The following is a 21181-nucleotide window of genomic DNA, read 5'->3' as shown; positions in this document are numbered from 1 at the left end:
TCTGCAATTTCTTTCTTTTGAATCTTGCGCATGAAGTCACGATTCATCTCATGAGAAGGAATGGAGAAGTCTCCAAGATCCTGAGCATGACTTCCATTAAAAAGCTTATCAAAATAATCTTTCCATCTCTCCTTAATCTCCTCATCTTTGACTAAAACCCTTTGAGTTTCATCTTTGATGCATCTAACCATACCCAGATCCCTCGATTTCTTATCTCTCATCTTTGCAAGCCTATAAATATCTTTCTCTCCCTCTTTGGTATCCAACTTGTCATAAACCTCCTTATATACTTTATCCCTCGCGTTTCGAACTACTTTCTTAGCTTCCTTCTTTGCTATCATATACTTTTCTAAATTCTCATTATCATGACTTTTACTTAGATTTCTATAACACTCCCTTTTAACCTTAATAGCTAATTTGACATCCTCGTTCCACCATGATGTATCCTTACCTAGCAGTGCACCGCCTTTAGACTCACCTAATACCTCCTTAGCCACCTTTCTCATGCAACCCGCTATCTTATTCCACATTGATTCTGAATCCTCCTCGAGACACCCATCAGCTTCCTTAACTACCTGCTCTACAAACATTCCTTGTTTAGCTCCTTTCAGTGCCCACCACTTAATTCTAGAATCTATCTTATGTCTATCCCTTTTGCGACATTTTCTAATTCTAAGATCTAAAATTAAGACTCTATGTTGTGTAGCTACACTTTGTCCTGGTATAACCTTATAATCGATGCAACAACCCCTATCTCTCTTTTTAAGTAGGAAAAAATCTATCTGACTCGTATTAACCCCACTTTTAAATGTTACTAGGTGAGACTCCCTCTTCCTAAACCAAGTGTTGGCTAAGATCATATCATAGGACAAACCAAAATCTAAAATCCTTTCTCCACTTTCGTTTTTTTCTCTTATACCATAGCCTCGATGGATACTCTCAAATCCATCCCTACTAATGCCTACATGTCCATTAATGTCACCGCCGATGAAAATCTTATCTGCATGAGATATCCCTTGTACTACTCCGTCTAAATCTTCTCAAAATTGATGCTTAATGAAATCATCTAAACCTACTTGAGGTGCATAAACACTAATAATATTAATGATATCCATACCTAATACTAATTTAATAAGTAAAATCCTATCTCCCTTCCTACGGACCTAAACTACATTATCTATAAACTCACGACTAATAACAATCTCTACTCCATTCCTATTCCTATTTATTCCTGTATACCAAATCTTATATCCCCAAGGGTCTATCACTTTTGTCTTCTCACCTACCCATTTGGTCTCTTGTAAACATAAAATATCAATCTTTCTCCTACACATAACATATACTAACTCTACTAACTTACCAGTTATAGACCCTATGTGTCAAGTGGCTAACCTAATTTTATGGTCTTGAACTATCGTCTTAACCTTCACCCATCCAACAAAGTGAGGCAACCCTTGCCTATTTGACACCACACTCGGGCACCGGTGTGACCCGACGCTCCTGGGCGATGACCTAGCAACCCTTGGCCATTTATCACTGCCTCTCGGCCTACAGAGTACAACGCGTCGCTCAGTAGGGAACGCCCCAACGAAATTCTCATATTGGTTCATATTCAAAGGGTGTGACTAAGTTTTTATGCTGGCTGTCACTGGCCTACCGCAACCCTCCTCCTATATTAGGGCTTGGGACTGAATAGAAAGAGAAAAAGGATTTACACAAAAAAAAAACTTTGATGATGAATCATAACCAAAACAGAAATGCAGCACAATGATCACAGATAAATCCTATTTGTGTGAGGAAAGCATACCTAGAGGCCTCAACAGTGCCTGGAAACCGAAGATCGTGTAGGGTTCTCCGACGAACAGTGATCGGTGTTTCCTGAAAAAAAAAACAAAACAAAACAAAACAACATAGAAAGAAACCACCGTGCAAGAAAATGCCCCAATCGTGAGGGAAGAGGCCGAAAACCACCGTGCAGGAAAAGCCCCAATCTTGAGGGAAGGAAGAGGCCTCTTTCTAACCCTCCAATCGTGAGGGAAGAGGTCGGAAACCACCGTGCAGGAAAAGCCCCAATCGTGAGGGAAGAGGTCGGAACCCACCGTGCAGGAAAAACCCCAATCGTGAGGGAAGAGGCCCCTTTCTGATCTGCCAGGCCCCAATATAGATGGGAAAACCAAAAAGAACGATCTGCTGAAACCAGTGTTTTAAAACTCGCCGAGTCAACTCGTTGACTCGGCTGACTCGGCTCGGCTCGGCCCTCCAGGGAGTCAACCCGGCAAGGCAAACTCGGTTTGCCAAAACTCGGGCTTGACTCGGCCTGACTCGGCTTGACTCGGCCTGACTCAGCCTGACTCGGGCGAGTTCTAGGATGTTTGAAATTTGGTTTTTGAGTTTCAAATGGTAATGATATATATACATATATGCAGTCTACTGTTTGTACAATCTAGTTGAAAAATCATAGGTGCAAGTTGTATCTAAGCAATCTGACCTCATATATGTGTTCAACATGGTTTATTTGCTAGGAATCACACCTTTATCATATTTTTTTATGTAAAAATATGTTTTTTTGAGTCATGAAATTTTGGCATATTGTAGGCCATTGATTTGTGAAGCCCTTGAGAAACTTGCTTACATGTTGACAAACTATTTGAAAAAAAAATTTGTGTTCAAATAGATTGTATGTACAGTTGACTGTGTAAAAACATACATTGAAAAACTTACTCTATTGGCAAAACCAGGAGATTTTTGTATGCATTTGCTTTTGTCAAATAAAAAATGGTCTATTTTGCAGTTTCAGACCTTGTTTACCTCAAAATTGGGATTGATATGAAAAATCAGATAAACTGTTGAAATGGAGAACCAGGTCTTGAGTAAGGCTAAAAGAGTCTAGTACTTTCTGCAAGCTGATGAAATGGTTTGGGAGTCGAGACTTAAACTAGCAAAATTAATGAATTTTTGCTTGTCGTGACCAACTGTTCTACATCTAATAAACTTTTAATCTTTAAACTCCCAGATTTCTGTGGCACATGACAAATTGACTGTCAAAGTGCTTGTATAGATATCAAATTCAATTATTCAAGCAAACCTCTATAGCTTTTTGCAGTTGTTTTTATATTCTTACCGACATTTGGAGACTATGTTTACTCAAAAACATGGTTTCAGACAAATTATATATTGTTTTTCTTTTAAAATCAAAAGTTAACAAAACCCGGTCCGAGTCACCGAGTTGACCCGCCGAGTCACGAGTCAATAAAGAACGAGTCGAGTTCCGAGTCACGGGTTTTAAAACCTTGCCTGAAACAGAGGGCTCAAACAAACTCTAGAACGAGAGAGGCCTACTTCTTGAGACGCCACTCTATATATTGAGTCAATCCCTGACCAGATGCACCTGTTGGAGACGACGTCGTGGGTTCTCCGGCGAGGGTCGTCGACGAGTGCCGAACGGGGTGTTGTCGAAAGATGTCGCAGGGGGAGACACCGACGCAGGGGGTTCGGCGAATCAAGGAAGATGGGGGCGAGGGGGAGAGGGGGTTCGACTGAGGGTTGTCGGTAGAAGAGGACTGTCGGCGAGACTGTCGGCAAGGGTCGTCGGCGAGTGCACAGGGTACTTCGGCGAGGGTCATCGGCGAGTGCACAGGGGAAAGGCAAGGTGGATGGCGCAATGGGAGACACCGGCGCAGGGGAAAGGCAAGGTGGACGGCACAGGGGAAAGGCAAGTTTTTCGCTTGAAGTTGAAAAATATGGCTTTAGTCAGTTTCTTCTTGACCATTCTCTTTTCATATTTAAATGCAAAGATATAGTTACCCTCTTATTGATATATGTTGATGACATTATCATTACATGTAACTCTAATGAACATATTGAACAGGTTAAAGAACTTCTGAACCATAGATTCAAGATGAAGGATCTTGGTAAGCTGCGATACTTTTTTGGAGTAGAAGTTGACAGGACGCCTGAAGGCATGACACTTACTAAACATAAGTATATGGTTGATGTTCTTAACAAGGCAGGTATGACAGATTGCAAGCCTCTAAGCACACCCAGTGTACTTCCTCAGAAACTCAGTTCCCAAGATGGAGATTTGTATGAGTACCCTACAGGATATTGCAGGATAGTAGGAATGCTTCAGTATCTTACCTTCACTCGGCCTGACATTGTCTATTTTGTCAACCAGGTATCTCAGTTCATGCATGAACCGCATATTGGACATATGAAAGTTGTTAAACGCATTCTTCGATATTTGAAGGGAACTATTGGAGATGGTCTTCTGTACAGAAAGAGTATGCATGACCATCACATGCATGAACTTCTTACTTACACAGATGCAGATTGGGCAGGAGATCCAGATGAGCGTAGGTCAGTCTCAGGATACTGTGTTTTCATTGGCTTAAATCTTGTCTCCTGGAGCAGTAGAAAACAAAAGGCCATAGCTAGGTTGAGCACAAAAGCTGAATATAGATCAATGGCAGCTGTTACAGACGAAGTAACATGGATCAGACACCTGTTGACAGAAGTAGGAGAATCGATTTCTAAAAGTGTTCTCTTGTATGACAATCAAAGCGCTATCAACATGTCATTCAATCCTATCTACCACAGTCGTGCTAAGCATATTGAAATTGATCAACATTTTGTAAGACAAAAGGTCGAAGAAAAGAAAATTGAACTAGAATACGTTCGGACTGCTGATCAGGTTGTTGACTTGTTTACAAAAGGACTTATCAGGGATAGATTTTGGATGTTAAAGGGCAAGTTGTTCATGGTTCAAAACCATGTACAGCTTGAGGGAGGGTTAAAAGACGTCGTCATTCACGACTGGGTCTGGACCCTGAGATTCAGACCCAATTCGTTTTATCTATTTAAACACATGCTCATTAATGGCATGTTGTAATTTTAGTATTGTATGTAATGGGTATTTTCGTACCCTAATTTTTGTACATGTGAATACTTAATGTAAAGCAAGAACAGCCGACCCTATTGGGTTTTTCTTTTGCAGCCATCAGAGCTTCTCTCTCCTCTCTCGTCGATCATATGACACAAAACCCAAGTGTCTATTAACCAACCAGAGGAAAGACTGAAGATACCTGAGAAAGTAGTACCAGAGGAGGTAGGAGTGATAGAGGTAGAATGACCAACGACTGACTGATCAAGAAGCCACAGTTGCTGGATCTAATGTTAAACCTCCTGTTGTACCTGCTTTGGCCTTTAAATCTGCCCACTACCCATCACTTTACTGCCAACTGCTGAAGAATCGCCTAATTGCTCATCCTTAGGCATTACACCCTCACTCTCAATAGAAACTACATATGTACTGCCTTTCTTTTTTTTGAGAATGGGACAATAGTTCTTCATATGACCAAAGCCCTCATAATAGTGACATTGAACAAAACTAAGGTCACCTCTTCTACCAAATCCTATCTCCTTTCGTCCTCCCGTCCTACCACCACCTCTGCCTCCAAATCTGGCACCCATCTATCTAGGCACAATCATAGCATTATCCTCTGAAGGAAATGATCCAAGAGACTTTATCTTGGTCTCTTCTGCAATTAATTGTGCAATGACTTGAGTTAGAGATAGTAAGTGAGAGCCATGCAAAATGGCACTTCTTGTTCCATCAAACTTAGGTCTAAGTGTAATGAAATAAGCAGAAATAAACACAATGTCCTATAATGGACATTCACATGTAAAATACAAAGAACAAGTCCACAATGGGCATACACAAAGCCATCAATGGCTTGCAAACATAAAAATATTATAAAAGCAAGTAAAGGGCTTCTAAAAGCAATACAACTCATAGAGGATTACTCTATTTATAAGAAAAGGAATGAGAGGGAGTGAGAGAAAAGAGTGAGAGAGAGGTTGCATTGGGAGGCCCAACTAGGACTCGTTGGGCCCCCAACTAGGACTCGTTGGGCCCCCAACAGTCACATTTGTGACCGTTGGGGGCCCAACGATTCTTAGTTGGGATCCCCAATGCCCAATGCATTAAATGCATTTTACATTAAAAAAGAAAAATAAAAAATATGAAAAGGAAAAGGAAAAAATACAAAAAGACTAAAATGCCCCTATTGGGCAGAATTACAAAGCTACCCCTTATCGGGTATGATGAGGAGTAATATGAAATTACATATATTTTAACACCCTCCCTCATGCTTTACGGGGACATGATCGAAAACTTGTTGAGAAGAAACATGAATTGAGGAGCAGTAAGAGCTTTGGTGAAGAAGTCTGCCAACTAGTACTCAGATGTGACGTACAACAATGTTATGGTTCCTCTTAGATATTCATCACGAACATAGTGGCAGTCCATCTCAATGTGTTTAGTACGCTCGTGGAAGGTGTGGTTGCTTGCGATATAAATTGCGCTTTTATTGTCACAACACATCTTCGAAGGTATAGAGATGATTATGCCCATATCACTGAGGAGACTTCTAAGCCACACGAGCTCCATGGTTGTAGTGGTCATTGCACGATATTCAGCTTCCGTTGATGACAATGATACTTTGTGATGCTTTTTGCATCTCCAAGAAATCATAGTCACCTAAAAATACACATAAACTAGTAGTTGAGACTTTATCATTAGTATGACCTCCCCAATCGACATCAGTATAAGCAATTAAATCAAGTGATGAAGATGAGAAAAGAAAAACTCTCTTAGTTATAGTATTTTTAATGTATCTGATGATTCTTAAGACCGCACTCGTGTGCACGGTTGTAGGTGCATGTTGAAATTGACTGACTCAGTGAACTGCATGAGCTATGTCTGGCCGAGTGATGGATAGGTAAGTCAGAGACCCAACAAGTTGTCGATAGGGAGTGGGATCTTCAAGAGGAGTTTCATCTTCCAATCTTAACTTTGCATCGATAACCTCAGGGGTGGGTTTCTGTCTTCTTTTCATCCGAGATGCCAGACTTTAAACAAATGTCAGCTGCAAGTTTCATTTGAGAGATAATGTATCCTCTGGGAGAGTACGCCACTTCAATACCTAAGAAATATCTTAAGAATCCAAGATCAGACATGTCAAAATTTTCTTTTAAAACTTTCTTAATATCATTAATTCCCTACTCATCACTTCCAACGATTATCATATCATTGACGTAAAGCAAGAGAATAACAACTGAAGACCCTGTACTTTTCACAAACAAAGTAGTGTCAGTATAACATGAACGAAAATTTAAACTTGTCATTACATTACTAAATTTATCATGCCAAGCCTTTGGGGCTTGTTTTAATCCATACAATGCTTTGTTAAGTCTAAGAATTTTGTCTTTTCCAATACATGCTCCTGGTGGAGGTTCCATATAAACCTGTTCATTTAATTCTCCATTTAGAAATGCATTCTTAACATTTAATTGATAAATAGGTCATTTTTTAACAGACACAACCGCCATAAGTGTCCTAACACTAGTCATTCTAGCTACATGAGCGAAAGTTTCCTCATAGTCAATACTATATTCTTAAGAGTATCCTTTGGCTACCAGCCGGGCTTTGTAGTGTTCTAATGACCTATCACTTTTAGTCTTGATTTTAAAGACCCATCTACATCCAATAGATTTCTTTCCAGTGGGTAATGAGGTTATTTCCCAAGTTTTTGCCTTTTCAAGAGCACTAAGTTCTAAGTTCATGGCTTCAACCCACCGAGGAATATTCTTGGCTTCATTATAATGAGATGGTTCATGAAATGAGTGTAGCGCAATTAAACAAGACCTATATTTTGGTGTTAGAGACTCATAGGAAACAAATCTGCTTGGAGGATTGGTCACTCAGACCGATCTTCTTAAAGAGGTTTCTTCTATGTTGGAACCTTGAGAGTATTTTTCTAAGGCATTTATAGGAACTTGTTGACCACGCCTAACATAGGTTTGAATTGGTCTATTTTCAATGACATCACTCTCGTTTTCAATATTGTTAAGAGGAATATCCTCTTGGTCATTCAACACATCATTAGAAATCACCTCTTCTTGAGAAAAAAGATCAAACAAGAAAGCATATTCGCTTTCATCAATATCTTTAGTTTTCTCAAACCCATTTTCATTTTCCAAGAAGGTTACATCTTTAGAAACATATAATTTGTTATTTTTGAGGTCGAAGCATCTAAAACCTTTTTTATTTTCTCCATATCTTAAGAAAACACACTCAATAGCTTTAGGAGATAATTTATCTCTTTTATGTGAAAGAACAAAACATTTACACCCAAAAATTCTTAATCTATTAAAGTCGAGTGTTCTTTCAAATAGTTTTTCATATGGAGATGTATTTTGTAAGGTTGAAGATATCATTCTATTTATCAAGTAAGTTGATGTTAAAGCGGCTTCGGCCTAATAGTTTTTTGAAATTTCTTTAGAAATAAGAAGTGTCTTAGTGGTTTCCAAAATGTATCTATGTTTTCTTTCGGCTAGACCATTTTGTTGAGGAGTTTTAGGACAAGATTTTTTTATGGCAAATTCCATTTGTTTCTAAATAATTTAGAAATTCATTTGATAAATATTCTCCACCCGAATCGGATCTAAGTGTAGAGATATTGCTTAAAAATTGATTTTTGACTATCATATGAAATTTCTTAAAAAAGGCAAAGACATCAGATTTTAGGTTGAAAAAATAAATCCATACATATCTAGTGTAGTCATCAATGAAGGTAACATAATAGGAGTATCCTCCTTTCGATATGACCGGAGAAGGGCCCCAAACATCCGAATGAACTAACTCAAAAGGCCTTTTGGACACAAAAGTTCTATTTGGAAAAAAAGTGGCTTGCATTTTCTCAAAAATATAATTCTTGCAAACAAAATATTTCTCATTACAAAATTTCTTTCCAAAAGGAAAGGGGTACATTTTTGAGAAACTTGGATGTTCAAGTCTTTGGTGCCAAGTTTCAATATTTTTATCTTGGACATAGTTACAAAAAGAGTTGGTGAAAAGTTTCAAGTTACTCATGTAATAGAGATCTCCCCTCCTATGGCCTTGCCCAATCTGCTTCTCGGACCGGAGATCCTGTATAGAGCAACCCTTAGTTGAGAAGGAGATTTCACATTCATGATCACATATTTGAGAAACAGAAAGAAGGTTTAAATTAAGTTGGGGAACCACCCTTACATTTGAAACAAAGAAATTTTTGAAAAAAATTAATGTTCCAAAACTTTTGACTTGTAAAGATGTGCCATCGGCGATTGAAACATAAGAGGTTTTTGAGTTATTACATAATTCGGATAACTCATTCTCATAAGGGGTCATATGAAAGAAAGCTCCGTAATCAAGGATCCAAGAGGACATACCTGGAGTTGAAGAGGAAGCGATGGCGGCACCCGAAGTTAATGGTGATTTGAGTAGCATTTGAAGTGCCTCCAATAGTTGAGCAAGAGAGAATGATTCTTTCCCTTTGATAGGCTCTTCCTTCTTTTGAGTGGTTTCTTCAACCGAAGCAACCTTGCTTTTGGGAGCTTCATTTAGCTTAGGGAAACTAGGTCTTATATAACCCGGTTCTTGACAATGATGACAAATAGCTTTTCTATAGTTGTCATTATAGTTACCTTGCCTTCCAAAGTGTGGAGGCTTGTAAACTTTCACATGATTGTCGGGTTCAGACACGGCCAAAACTTCATCTCCTTCTTTAATCATGCCAAGACGAGTTTCTTCTTGGCATATTTCGGCTATAACATCTTCCAACATAAGATGCTTAAATCTATGAAGTAGAGAAGATCTAACTTGTTCATATTCGGGCCTAAGCCCATGTAGAAATTGGAAAAAGTGTTTTTTTTTTCATTTGTTCCCTTCTTAATTCAACATCTTCACTAGAAACCCATTTTGGTTCTAAGAGAGACAACTCATCCCACAAGGGTCCAAGAGTGCTAAAGTAATCTCTTACTCCCATTTCTCCTTGCTTAATGGTACAAATTTTTTCTTGGAGGAAGAATTGTCTAGCAAGGTCCTTTTGAGTATACATACCTTTCATAAAGAACCATGTCTCGTTTGCCATTCGAAATTTAGCAATGTTGACGCTAATCTTGAGCTTCACATTGTTCATGAACCATGCAAGAATCTTTGCATGTTTGCTTTCCCAATCTTCAACTTTAGATTGGTGATCTTCAATGGCTTTCATGCGAGCATTTCCTTCAAGTGTTTTTTCTTGATCACCATCCATCTTTGTGAGTTGGAGTTGTGGTTCCGGAATAGTACCCATAACGTATCCCCAAAACTTTTTACCCTTGAGATTGTTCTCCATGGCGGCGACCCACATCAAATAGTTGATACCATTAAGCTTAAAAGAGAGATCAATCTTTTGTTCTACTTCCATCTTAACTTAAGAAAGGATGAGTAGAGACAAACCAAGAAAGATGGATATAATATGTAAACTATAACTAATCAACTAGCTATAGCAAGAATCAAGAGCACAAACCATGCTCTGATACCATGTAATGAAATAAGCGGAAATAAACACAATGTCCTATAATGGACATTCACATGTAAAATGCAAAGAACAAGTCCACAATGGACATACACAAAGCCAACAATGGCCTGCAAACATAAAAATATTATAAAAGCAAGTAAAGGGCTTCTAAAAGCAATACAACTCATAGAGGATTATTCCTCTATTTATAAGAAAAGGAATGAGAGGGAGGGAGAGAAAAGAGTGAGAGAGAGGTTGCATTGGGAGGCCCAACTAGGACTCGTTGGGCCCCCCAATGCCCAATGCATTAAATGGATTTTACATTAAAAAAAGAAAAAGAAAAAATATGAAAAAAGAAAAGAAAAGAAATAGAAAAAATACAAAAAGGCTAAAATGCCCCTATTGGGCAGAATTACAGAGCTACCCCTTATCGGGTATGATGAGGAGTAATATGAGATTACATATATTTTAACACTAAGAGCCATAAAGAACTCAATAATTTTGTCAGTCGCGTTGTGCTGATCAAGAATCCCCTGACAAGTTTGGCATGATGTACAAGACTCATACTTAGTACACTTTTCATACTTTTTCTAACCCTCCATAAGAGCAAGAGCATCTCAGTTTCTCTGCATATCATAATAAAATTCTTCAATGAATTTGTTTTCTTGGCGCATACTTAACTCTTGAGTGAGTTGATAACGCCTTGCCCAATTCTATTGTCTATAAACTTGTTTGAGATACACCCAAACTTCTTTTGCCTCACGAAATTTGAAAATATTCATGGCAATTCTCTGTTCCAGAGACCCGAGAATCTATGCCTTGACTTTTGCATTGTTTATAATACATTCCTTTATAGACTTATCAAATCCCTCATTAGAGACCTTGGGTTTTGACTTTGAACCAAGTAACCTTCCAAACCTTTCTCCACAATTACTGCTTTAAGGAAATCAGCTCAATATGCATAATTAGTTCCATTTAACTTTATTGGAACAATTTGGATCTTCTCATTCTCCATGACTCACACAACCCCCAAATTACAGTTCAACTTGCATGCAATACAAATCCACAACAGAAAAATAGAACCCAATGGGTTCCACAACAGGCTATCTTATAAAAAACAAGCTCTACACTCAAGAACTACTACTGTAGCATATAACCAGCAGTGGATCTCAAGAAATCACCACGCGGATGCATACAACAAGCCCAAATATTCTTCACACCCAAGAATATTTCCTGCAAGATTAACGATATAGCAGCAACCAAACCAAAAAGACTATCAAGAAAAGTAATAATTTGGCAGACTATAGAGATTCTTCCAAAAGCAACACAAAAAGATAGCAGCAAGACCTCTAATCGCACGACTAAGCTTCCAAAACCTTCAAACACCTGCTGAACAACTACCAAAATATACAAGAGACATAATAGATTTACACCCAATACTGCAAATCACAACCAGCACAGCAGAAATTTCTTGCACACAGGTGAAAGTAATGAAATTTGATCACTATCACTGCAGCCAAGATTGATGCCCAGAGCTGAAAACAATGTAAATAGTGTATGAAAAACTAGTTACCACTAAAGAGAGACTTCCAAAAGAGAATAAATTTCACCCAATATAGCAAATACTTGCATCATACCACTTCTAGGAGATTTCCAACACAAAAACGATACAAAAAAGTCTAACCAGGGTTTAAAACCCACTGATGTGACTGATATGCTCAGAAAATGAAAACAGTCACCAAGAAAAGTCACCAAGAAACCATAACTCAGAAAAAATGCTTGTAAAATCTCCCAAAAATCCAAATCAAGGCTGATGATAGTGATTTTTTATTCTGTGAACATCTAAAATCAGGAACTGCCAACCCAAACCTTCAGATGCACCAAAGCAGCAAGATCATACAGACAATGGTGATGTCAGGAGCCCTCTGCGCAAGCTTCAGTGCAAACCAGAATAAAGTCCGATTCACCTTCACAAGTCTTCTCTAATCTCTTTTTTCATGGCTCTAATACCATGTTAGAAATCCAATAGAAAAAGAGAGAGAGAGATTAGGGTTAGAGGAGACTCAACAAAAGAAGGAGAGAAACCAATGTTCATATATTCAATGTTACGAATGAGAAGCCTTCTACACATTAAAAGGGTCGACCCCCTTGAGACTTCAAAACAAAAAGCCTAAAAAGACTAGTATACACCTTTTATTATAGGGTTGTACATAATGGCCTAATAAAGGTACTTTACATAACTTTATGCTACACTATATTACGTAGACTTTCAATAGTAATTATCTTTATGTATCTTCAGGGATTTGATTTCTTTATTTCTTTATTTCTTTATCGCATCTTGGCTATGTATTCACCAGTTGATCTGCTCTATTGTCAATATTGGCATAGATTGTATGTTTACACCGTTGTTTTAGTAACAGAAAAGCATTTCCTGCATCTTTTTGACAATATAGGCTTTATTCACATATCGGCTTATTCAACAATCCAAATGTACAAAAAAGCATGTTGTGATTAGTTAAATATATATCGGCATGTGGTAAGTTTGCTGTCTGTCGGCTTTAATTCTGCTTCAACTAAAGTAAATAAAGGTGTGTTTGTATCTCTTAGATCTTAGATCCAAGGGATCTTGACCAGAGATCATCACATCTGAGATCCGAGGATCTCTAGTCCTACCCTCCACCGTCGGACTTTAAATTGACGGATTTGGGAGGGCCTAAAACGAGGACCCTAGGCTTTCAGATCTAAGATCCTCCATTTGAATGGAGGTAGGATCAAGGTGTGGGCTCCCGCGCTTGATCCGCATGTCCGCAGATCTCCTTAGAGATACACAGAAATCAAAAGCAAACTAAATGTTCACATGTTTTAGTTGGTTATAATGCCCTCAATTTGTTTTGAGATGGATGATCAAATGAACTATGAAACAACTTTAGAACTTGTTTTCTTATGTTGAATATTGTTGAGGTAACTCTTTCCCTTTCTGTATGAACCATTTTGTTAAGTTCACAGGCATTTGCAACACTTATATTTGAATCTTCCAACCTTGTTGGATTTCAGTGGGAGCGTAGCAGATTAAAGTTCAATGAATATAGGTACAACTGATGCTAGAGATGAATTTGTTGCTGGGATTTTGTCACAGTTGGCTGGTGATCTTTCCAGGTATTACTCATTATGTCCAAAAATCTTTTTCAAATGAAAATTTGATGCCCCAAGGGGGTGTTGGCATAGTGGGGTGGGGTCTTGGCTTCTAGACGGGCAGTCAAGGTTCGATTCTCATGGGCGCCACCCCTCTGCGCAAGCCAACGCATAGCATAGGCCTGGGGGGCAGGGGTCCTAGCCTCGGAGTTTTACGCTGCCGGCATGACGACCATAGGTATGGGAGCCTGAGCTACCGTGACCAGGTCTTTGTGCCGGGTGCGGTTTCTTTGGGTTATAAATCCAAAAAAAATTGAAAATTTGATGTTCCTCCAAAATATCTTTTAGCATTTTTTCTCCTTATTTGCAAATACTATTATCTCTACATTCTCATCTTGGCCCTTGACTGCACTCTAAGAGTTCTCATTCCACCCAACATTTTCCTAAGATAGCCCTGAGAATGTGCTTTCTCACTTACTATTGCCTCAGTTATCAAGACTGTCTAGACTTTGTACATGCTTGTGTGCATTCTTTATGCTTTTCTCTTGCAAATTAGTTGGTTATGTATTACATTATTACCCCAGAATCTCAATTATCATTCTTGACATTATTAGATGTCTATCGGTGTTCCTTGTGAGTGAACATTTGGCAATATCTTTTCCCCAAAATAGCACAGCATTAGCGTAATACTATTAGTTTCTCCACTGTCATTCATCGTTAGGAGTTCAGATCCTCTTTCTGCATCTTTGCACAGTGACTTGCTCACGTGATCAGTCAGAACTTAAGATTCCACTGGTTAGAGGACAGCCTGCCCAACTGAGCACTGAAGCATCTGGTTCATATGCGCCAGTCCAACCCCCAGCTGCATCATTTTTAGCTTTCAAAAGCATTGTGGACATTGGGTGACTGAACATGGTTTTAAGTTTTGAATTATAGGTGCCTGGATTGTGCATCCTTGGTCAAGAAAAACCCAAAATGGGGAACATGACAATTATACTTCTTGACCCGCTTCCCACATTTTGGCTTCAGCTCCCAAGGGTTAATGAAAGTATTTGCAACAGAACACTTAAAAGGAGTTGCTTCCAGATCTGCATACTGCTAGACCACTAGAAGCGGAGAATATGATAATCAGCCTCATGCATATGATAAACAAAAAGAGAGAATTGTTATACCCACGAGTTTGTTTACTCTAGGACTTGGGCAACGTGAAGTAGTATTTGAAATTGCAGAAGATGATATACTTTAGTGTAGTATCCCCAATTTTATTATATAATGGTGTCCAATATAGATGTCTAATGGCATTGAGTAAAATTTCAAATGCTGAAAATTTGGATGAAATTGAAGAGACTAATGTCTTCTTACAAATTTCTTTTTTCTTTTTTTCCCTCCTATCTACTGGAGCTTGAATGACATGAGTGCTTGATATGCACTGAGTACATGTGTGATGATCCTGTGGTGTTAAGAGTAAAAGATTAAGACAAAGATAGTCATGCATAATTGTAAGTACGTAGAGCTTAATTAGTAGATTATATTTTTTATTGTTTACAAATAGCACAAATTAGAGGGTTGATTGCTGGTGATCTTGCTTAAGCTAGAGAAGAGTATGAGACTTTACTGGTATGGTCCTTTTTAAGTGTAAAAATATATTTTCAGCAATTCAGGAAACATGATCATACAAAACCAAAATAAACTATTGTAAAAGGTTCTGTCTTCATAAGCCTAACTTTCTTTGCTTGTGGCTAATTTATCTGAACTGTAAGGCCATTTTGGAGCTCATATACAGAATTCCTGTTTTTACATAGTTTACGAGCCTCATGATTTAGTCCAATATGTCTCCAGATTTCCTTTTTGAGAATTGTATAGACTTAAGCTTCTCTTTTTTTTCATTCCTGGTATCAGGCATAACTGATCGTTATTCGCAACTGCTGTCAAAAAATTTACTGCAGCTCAACTTTAAGATGCATGTTATTCTTTTGCTTCAGGATAAAGACAAGGGGACACTCATGTTTGCCAATGCGACACACTGATGATCACAGAGAGAGGAGCCAGCCCTGCATTACCAATCCTAGAGGCTTTCTTCAGTTTGCTGCGAAAAATGTTGGTAATCTAATTAAGCCCATTGCACACAGCTCTTGTCGAGTTTCTATTGAAGGCTAACCGAATAAGTAAAATAACCTCTCCCATGGATAGTCTCTGGAGCTATTCAAAACATGCCCCTGTGATTCTTCTTTACAATGTTATCGTTATGTGGTCACAAGCAAACCTGTCTGTACTTTGGTAGAACAATGCACAATTCTTGCAGTTTTATGCCCTCACTTATTAAGTTATTTGATTTTCTTGATTTTATGTGGAGTGAATCTAAGTTCACCTTTTGACTCCGTACTTTTAATCCTCAATTGGGATCATGTTCCAATCCATGAACGGGTGCAGCAAAGCCATGAGGGCTACTTGGTTTCCTGAGCTTCAGATCTTCGAAGCCTGGATCATAAGCCATTAGTGTATTCGTTCCTTCGTATGAGCTACGACTTTTTCTATCATCTGGTTCTCAGCTTAATCATCCTTAGTATCCCGGTAGACATTGATGTACGAATATGAAAGTGAATATGCAACAATTGCATCCTAGATTCAGGCTCACACACTAGCTACAGAAATAAGCAAAAGAGGCAGACAGCACAAGAGGGAAGCAGGTTGCATGGTGTCACTTGCTGTTTACATCTGATGTCATCGCACTCACCTTGTACACCAAAAGGTCGCGAGTGTGATAGAAAGCACAAAGAAAACATGGAGCTGCCTCTTGTGAACAGTTAATGGGAACCCAAAGCATCCTTCACCTAATGTACTTTACAAAAACCCGCAGCTTCCAAGTTTTGCATAAACTTCTGAAATCACCAAATGTGTTGCAGAGTTGGATCAATTTGCAAGGGAATCATTGAGATGTTAGTACCAAAAGCCTAAAAGGCTTAACCATGCTTGCTCCTATAAATACTATGGCTGCGTTTGACCGTGTTAGGTTCAGCCGTAACCAAATCAAGCCAATATCCTAGCTTGGTCATTGGAAATAGCTGCCCTTGACCTTGACCAGGCTCAATCTTGGGCGGAGTCCAGGTTGGTTGGTCTCAGTCAAAGAGTCCAGCAGCAGCTAGAGACTGATCTGGAACCATAACCAATCTTTGCATCCAATAGAAATAAACAAGCAGTTTGAGTTTCCATCAGACCATCAGATAGCTAGAGAGCCAAACAACCAACCAAGCACAAAGAAGAAAACAGAAAGACCAAATTCTTTCACCTTCAATGCAAAAGCCTCATTACACATCTCAAATGCGTGTCCTTATGCAGTTTGGCCAACTACAAATAACATCCTAAACGCAAAAAATTTAAGTGTATTTTCAATAAATTTTTAAAAACTACCTTAAGAGGTTGAATTGACCTGGCCAATAAGGGGTGCGAAGATGCTCGGGATGAATTATGGCAGACTGAATCCCACTGCTGCCAAGGTGTACTTTGTTCCTTTCGCCACTGAATACCTATAAGAATGGGTTTGGTGGACTATCCAGAGCTTACATTGTAAGAAGGCAAGCCTATTTAGATACTGGCATCCTTGATAAGGTTCTTGGTCATATATATATATATATATTAAGTTTTTTTTAGTTCCTTTGGTTTACAGTCCACACATTGGCTGCCTCCTGTTTAGGGGTGGGCACAGGCCAGTCCGGCCCGGCCCGGCCCGATCAAAGCCCGGCTCATCAATTGATGGGCAGGGCTAACAGCCCGGATCGGGCTTTGGGCTGAACTTTTTTTTTTTCTTCGGAATTCACATCCGTAATGTGGCGGCTGACTTCCGGGCATATGTTGAGATAGATGAGGAAAAACGAATGCAAGAAAACCCGCTAGACTAAACGCAACCAGAGAATCCGTTGTGTCAGACATTATTTCAAAAGTAGAAGAGGAGTTGCAAAATAAATAATAAATAAAAAGTAGAAGAGGGGTTGGGCTCTCAATAAGATGATATAAAGAGTCATCCCAAGCGAAATCTGCTGATCCAAGGGCTAGTAACATTGGATTCCCATAAGTATAAAAATCTCTCCTTCACTCCACAGGGCACTGGCATCAGCCTTAATTTAATAAACTATGTTTCTATTTTTCACAAGCAGAATGCGATTGGTTGAAGCAGGCAATGCAGGAAACGAAGTAGCAGCAACTTTATAAGATATTGGACAAATTGCCAACACCCCTTTTATAAGGTAGTTGGGGATTCAGCTTTTGTTCCACAAGATTGGTGGCTCATTAAGCTCATTATGAATAATTATATGGCTTTATGAACTGTGCATAACCCAAAGAATGGTTATGGAGCAGGTTATTGAATTTTATGAAGCACTATCTCTAATTAGTGGTGGATTAAATTCAATCCTCAAGAATGCCTATAAATGAAGATCATGGCCACGGCACTTAAAAAAGGCAGAGCATTTTTTGTGCTCAGTTAGAGGATTGTGGAGAGTCCCACGGTTAGAGATGAGCTGGAATAGCTCAAATGAGAACATATGTTTTCACATAAATCGAGGTTCGAGTCTTCCTTCTAGCATATGCCCAATTCGATCCAGTGACTCAATCCATATTGATCAAAATATGCAAAATTTCTTACTTTTCACGGAGGATTCCAGAAACAAGTGGTCTATGGCTAACAGACATTGCACGCCTTCATTTAGCTATTGGAATTCTTTTCTTGGTAGCCCTTAACCTATCTAAGTTAGGTGTTTTTAACCATTGTTGTAGCCCAACATATGTGATCTATGGCTTTTTATCCATACATTAAGGTACACAGTCTTGAGTGAGCAATTAAACAGTGAGTGTTCCCTTGTCGGCTCATATAGGTAGTTTATATTATGTTCATGTATCTCATATATCAAAAAAAAAAAATAATGCAGATCAATTGGGTGTACAACTGTTGTCTCATGTAGATCAATCGCTTGATGCTGTGACATTCTAATAATGTCCGGCCCGTAAAAATTGTCTCTGTGCTGGATTCAGGAAAGAATAAGGTGACAAGTCAATGGAGCTTGGCCTGACCCAGCCTGTTAACTAGTCGAACTTAAATGGTTCGACCCAGCCTGCCTGTAGTTCAGCCTGATTAGACCTGGGCCTGGCCAAAGCCAACAAAAGTTGGTTTTGCTTAGATTGCCAGGAAGGAAAACTAAAATTAGAAACATCTTGAGAAATGGAAATGGGGCACAACTTTCGTAGACTCATGTAAAATGGGAAATGTGTGTGTGTGTGCACACGCATATTCGAAAACAACACAGCAACAACTACGCCTTCATCCCAAAACAATTGGGGTCGGCGATATGAACCAACAAAGAAAATCATTCTGGGTCTTCCACATGAATCCTTCTCCTCCAATCATTTCTATCCAATGCCATGTCCTTGGTGAGGTTCAAAGCATTCATATCCTTTCCTATCATCTACATCCAAGTCTTCCTAGGCCTACCCCGACCTTTAAAAAGTAAGTAATTAATAAATGTAAATAAGACATGTCTCAACTTTTTTTTTATAGAAAAAGTTTTCTTATTTAAGTGAAATGCATGAAAAACTCATAAATATGATTTTTCTACGATGGGAAACGTATTTCCAATGAGTTTCCCACACAAGTTTCCAAAATGTTAGGTTTCATGTCCTAATAATTGTATATTTGTATTCGTAGAAACGGGTTTCTAACATGCAAATGGAGTTGCCGGCAACCCTAGGCCTGAGTCTGATTCAAGCATCTCAGGATAGATAGTACCCGTCATCACTAGGTGTATTGCAGTTTCCTCAATGCTCTCTGCTGTTTGGGAGTAGTGGTGTTGCGAAAACCCTCGTTGATAATGGAATTGGCAGTTACGTGTAAACAATGTTCTCAAGATATTTTTGGCAACCCCATCCTCAACACCACATTTTGATAATACATGAAAATGGTGTTTTCATCACAATGCAAAGCTCCCAAACAGAACCTAATTTGAAATTACCTTCACCAGTACCACATTGCGCATAATTTCGGATATGGTGCAATCACATGGCACATAATTTGTGCATTAAGCACCTGATCGCCCTCCATCAAGCCTTGGGCTCCACAACTGACAGGCCCTGTATGCAAGATAGAGGGTGCTTAATTAATGCACAAATATTTGTGCAATCATATCTTTTCACAGTACCACATCTATAGACCTCATCTCATGCAAATTTGGTATGAGCTATCAACGGGGGCTCCCACCGTTTGGTAGGTGCAGTTTCTGCAAGCCACCAAGTGATGGGACGTTGCAAGTTCAAACCCCACTGGAATGAGTGGTTGAATAACTGCCTAATTGTATAGCTACCAGTAGGGTTTGTCTATTGGAAAAAGGAAGGCCTTGATCCCCAGCTTGATTAAAAAAAAAAAAGAAATGTTATGAGCTGCTTAACATATCAGCCATTGGTTTACAAGTTCTAGACATTTTTCAGTCATGGTTTTTCCTCCAAATTTTTACACAAAATAGCTCATAATATTGCCCATAAAAAATCAAACATGTATTTACATTCAAAAAGTTAAATATATGTGTGTTGGTATGGTGTAACCATTCTCTACATGTTTACATTCCTTCACCCAAATTGTCATCACTCTTTCTATTGTTTACAATACCGCCTGGTATTTAAAGTTACGTTTTGATGAAACTTCTAGAAAAGTGCAGTAACAACATCTCGCACTAGCCTGGATGTAGAGTGTGCATCACTTGTGTCTGGAGAACCAGTCCGCCTCTTCGATTGTCAACCCAACTTTATTCTCAGAGATGGGCTCCACCGGCAACAAACCCTACACCAATGCATGTGTACATACGTACACTTTTACTGAAACATTAAACCCACAATAATTGGTTGATTAAATGCTATAGATACAATTTACATATATTTCTTAGTAGAAAACAAGGTTTGGATCATGATATGATGTGCATGTAGGTTTTTTAAGATCTTGAAAAATCAATGGCATACAAGGTACCAATGTCTAATTCACAATATACAACCAACACCTGTAGTTTTTATTAGGTTAATGTAGGTCTTCTTGGAGCGAGCACACGCAGACACACATTATATATATATATATATATATATATATATATATATATATATATATATATCAAGGTTGTTAAATGCGACGAGGCAAAGCGAGGCGTTGAGCCTGTTATGAAGCGAGGCATAAGCCTCGAGGCGTTGAAGCGTAAGCTTCATGATCAAAATAATAAAATATATAATATTAATAAAAATAATGAAAATTTTAAATAAGAACTACTAATAAACGACGGAACTAAATTCAATGACCTGCTTTATATTTCTTTGGAGATTCACAGATGGAAAAAGAGTTCCATTTTCTACTCATAAATGAATTTAGACACTAGAAAGCGAGTTACCATTGATCAAAATTAGAAGAAGAAGAACCATTAAAAACAATGGGTATGAAGTTCTGCCCATAGTGACTATCAGGTTCTATTTATTGATCAAGGTCTGGCATCCTGACGCCAAACCACATGCATGAGTGCTTATGCAAAACCCCACTGAACTTAGCTTCGAAAATGCACATAGATGCATATATACTTCCAACACATGGCACATGTAAGTACAGTTATAACACTAGGAAACAAACATTAGCATGATTGACATATAGA

At 38.6% G+C, this 21181-nt stretch overlaps 1 protein-coding gene across 1 annotated transcript in view; it reads left to right on the top strand.

Moving 5' to 3' along the window:
- Positions 1-15859, top strand: part of LOC149848326 (iron-sulfur cluster co-chaperone protein HscB homolog) — a 36654-nt gene extending 20795 nt beyond the window's left edge. The window contains exons 8-9 of the mRNA XM_090004002.1: positions 13437-13538; positions 15497-15859. The gene's annotated coding sequence lies outside the window, so the exon portion shown is untranslated. The remainder of the gene's footprint in view (positions 1-13436; positions 13539-15496) is intronic.
- Positions 15860-21181: the final 5322 nt, after the last annotated feature.

The sequence above is a fragment of the Nuphar pumila genome, chromosome 1 (assembly GCF_984573655.1).
Source record: "Nuphar pumila chromosome 1, dmNupPumi1.hap1.1, whole genome shotgun sequence".
Classification (NCBI taxonomy): Eukaryota; Viridiplantae; Streptophyta; class Magnoliopsida; order Nymphaeales; family Nymphaeaceae; genus Nuphar; species Nuphar pumila.
The sequence above is the reverse complement of the archived record's forward strand: the minus strand, read 5'-3'. Positions and strand labels throughout refer to the sequence as shown.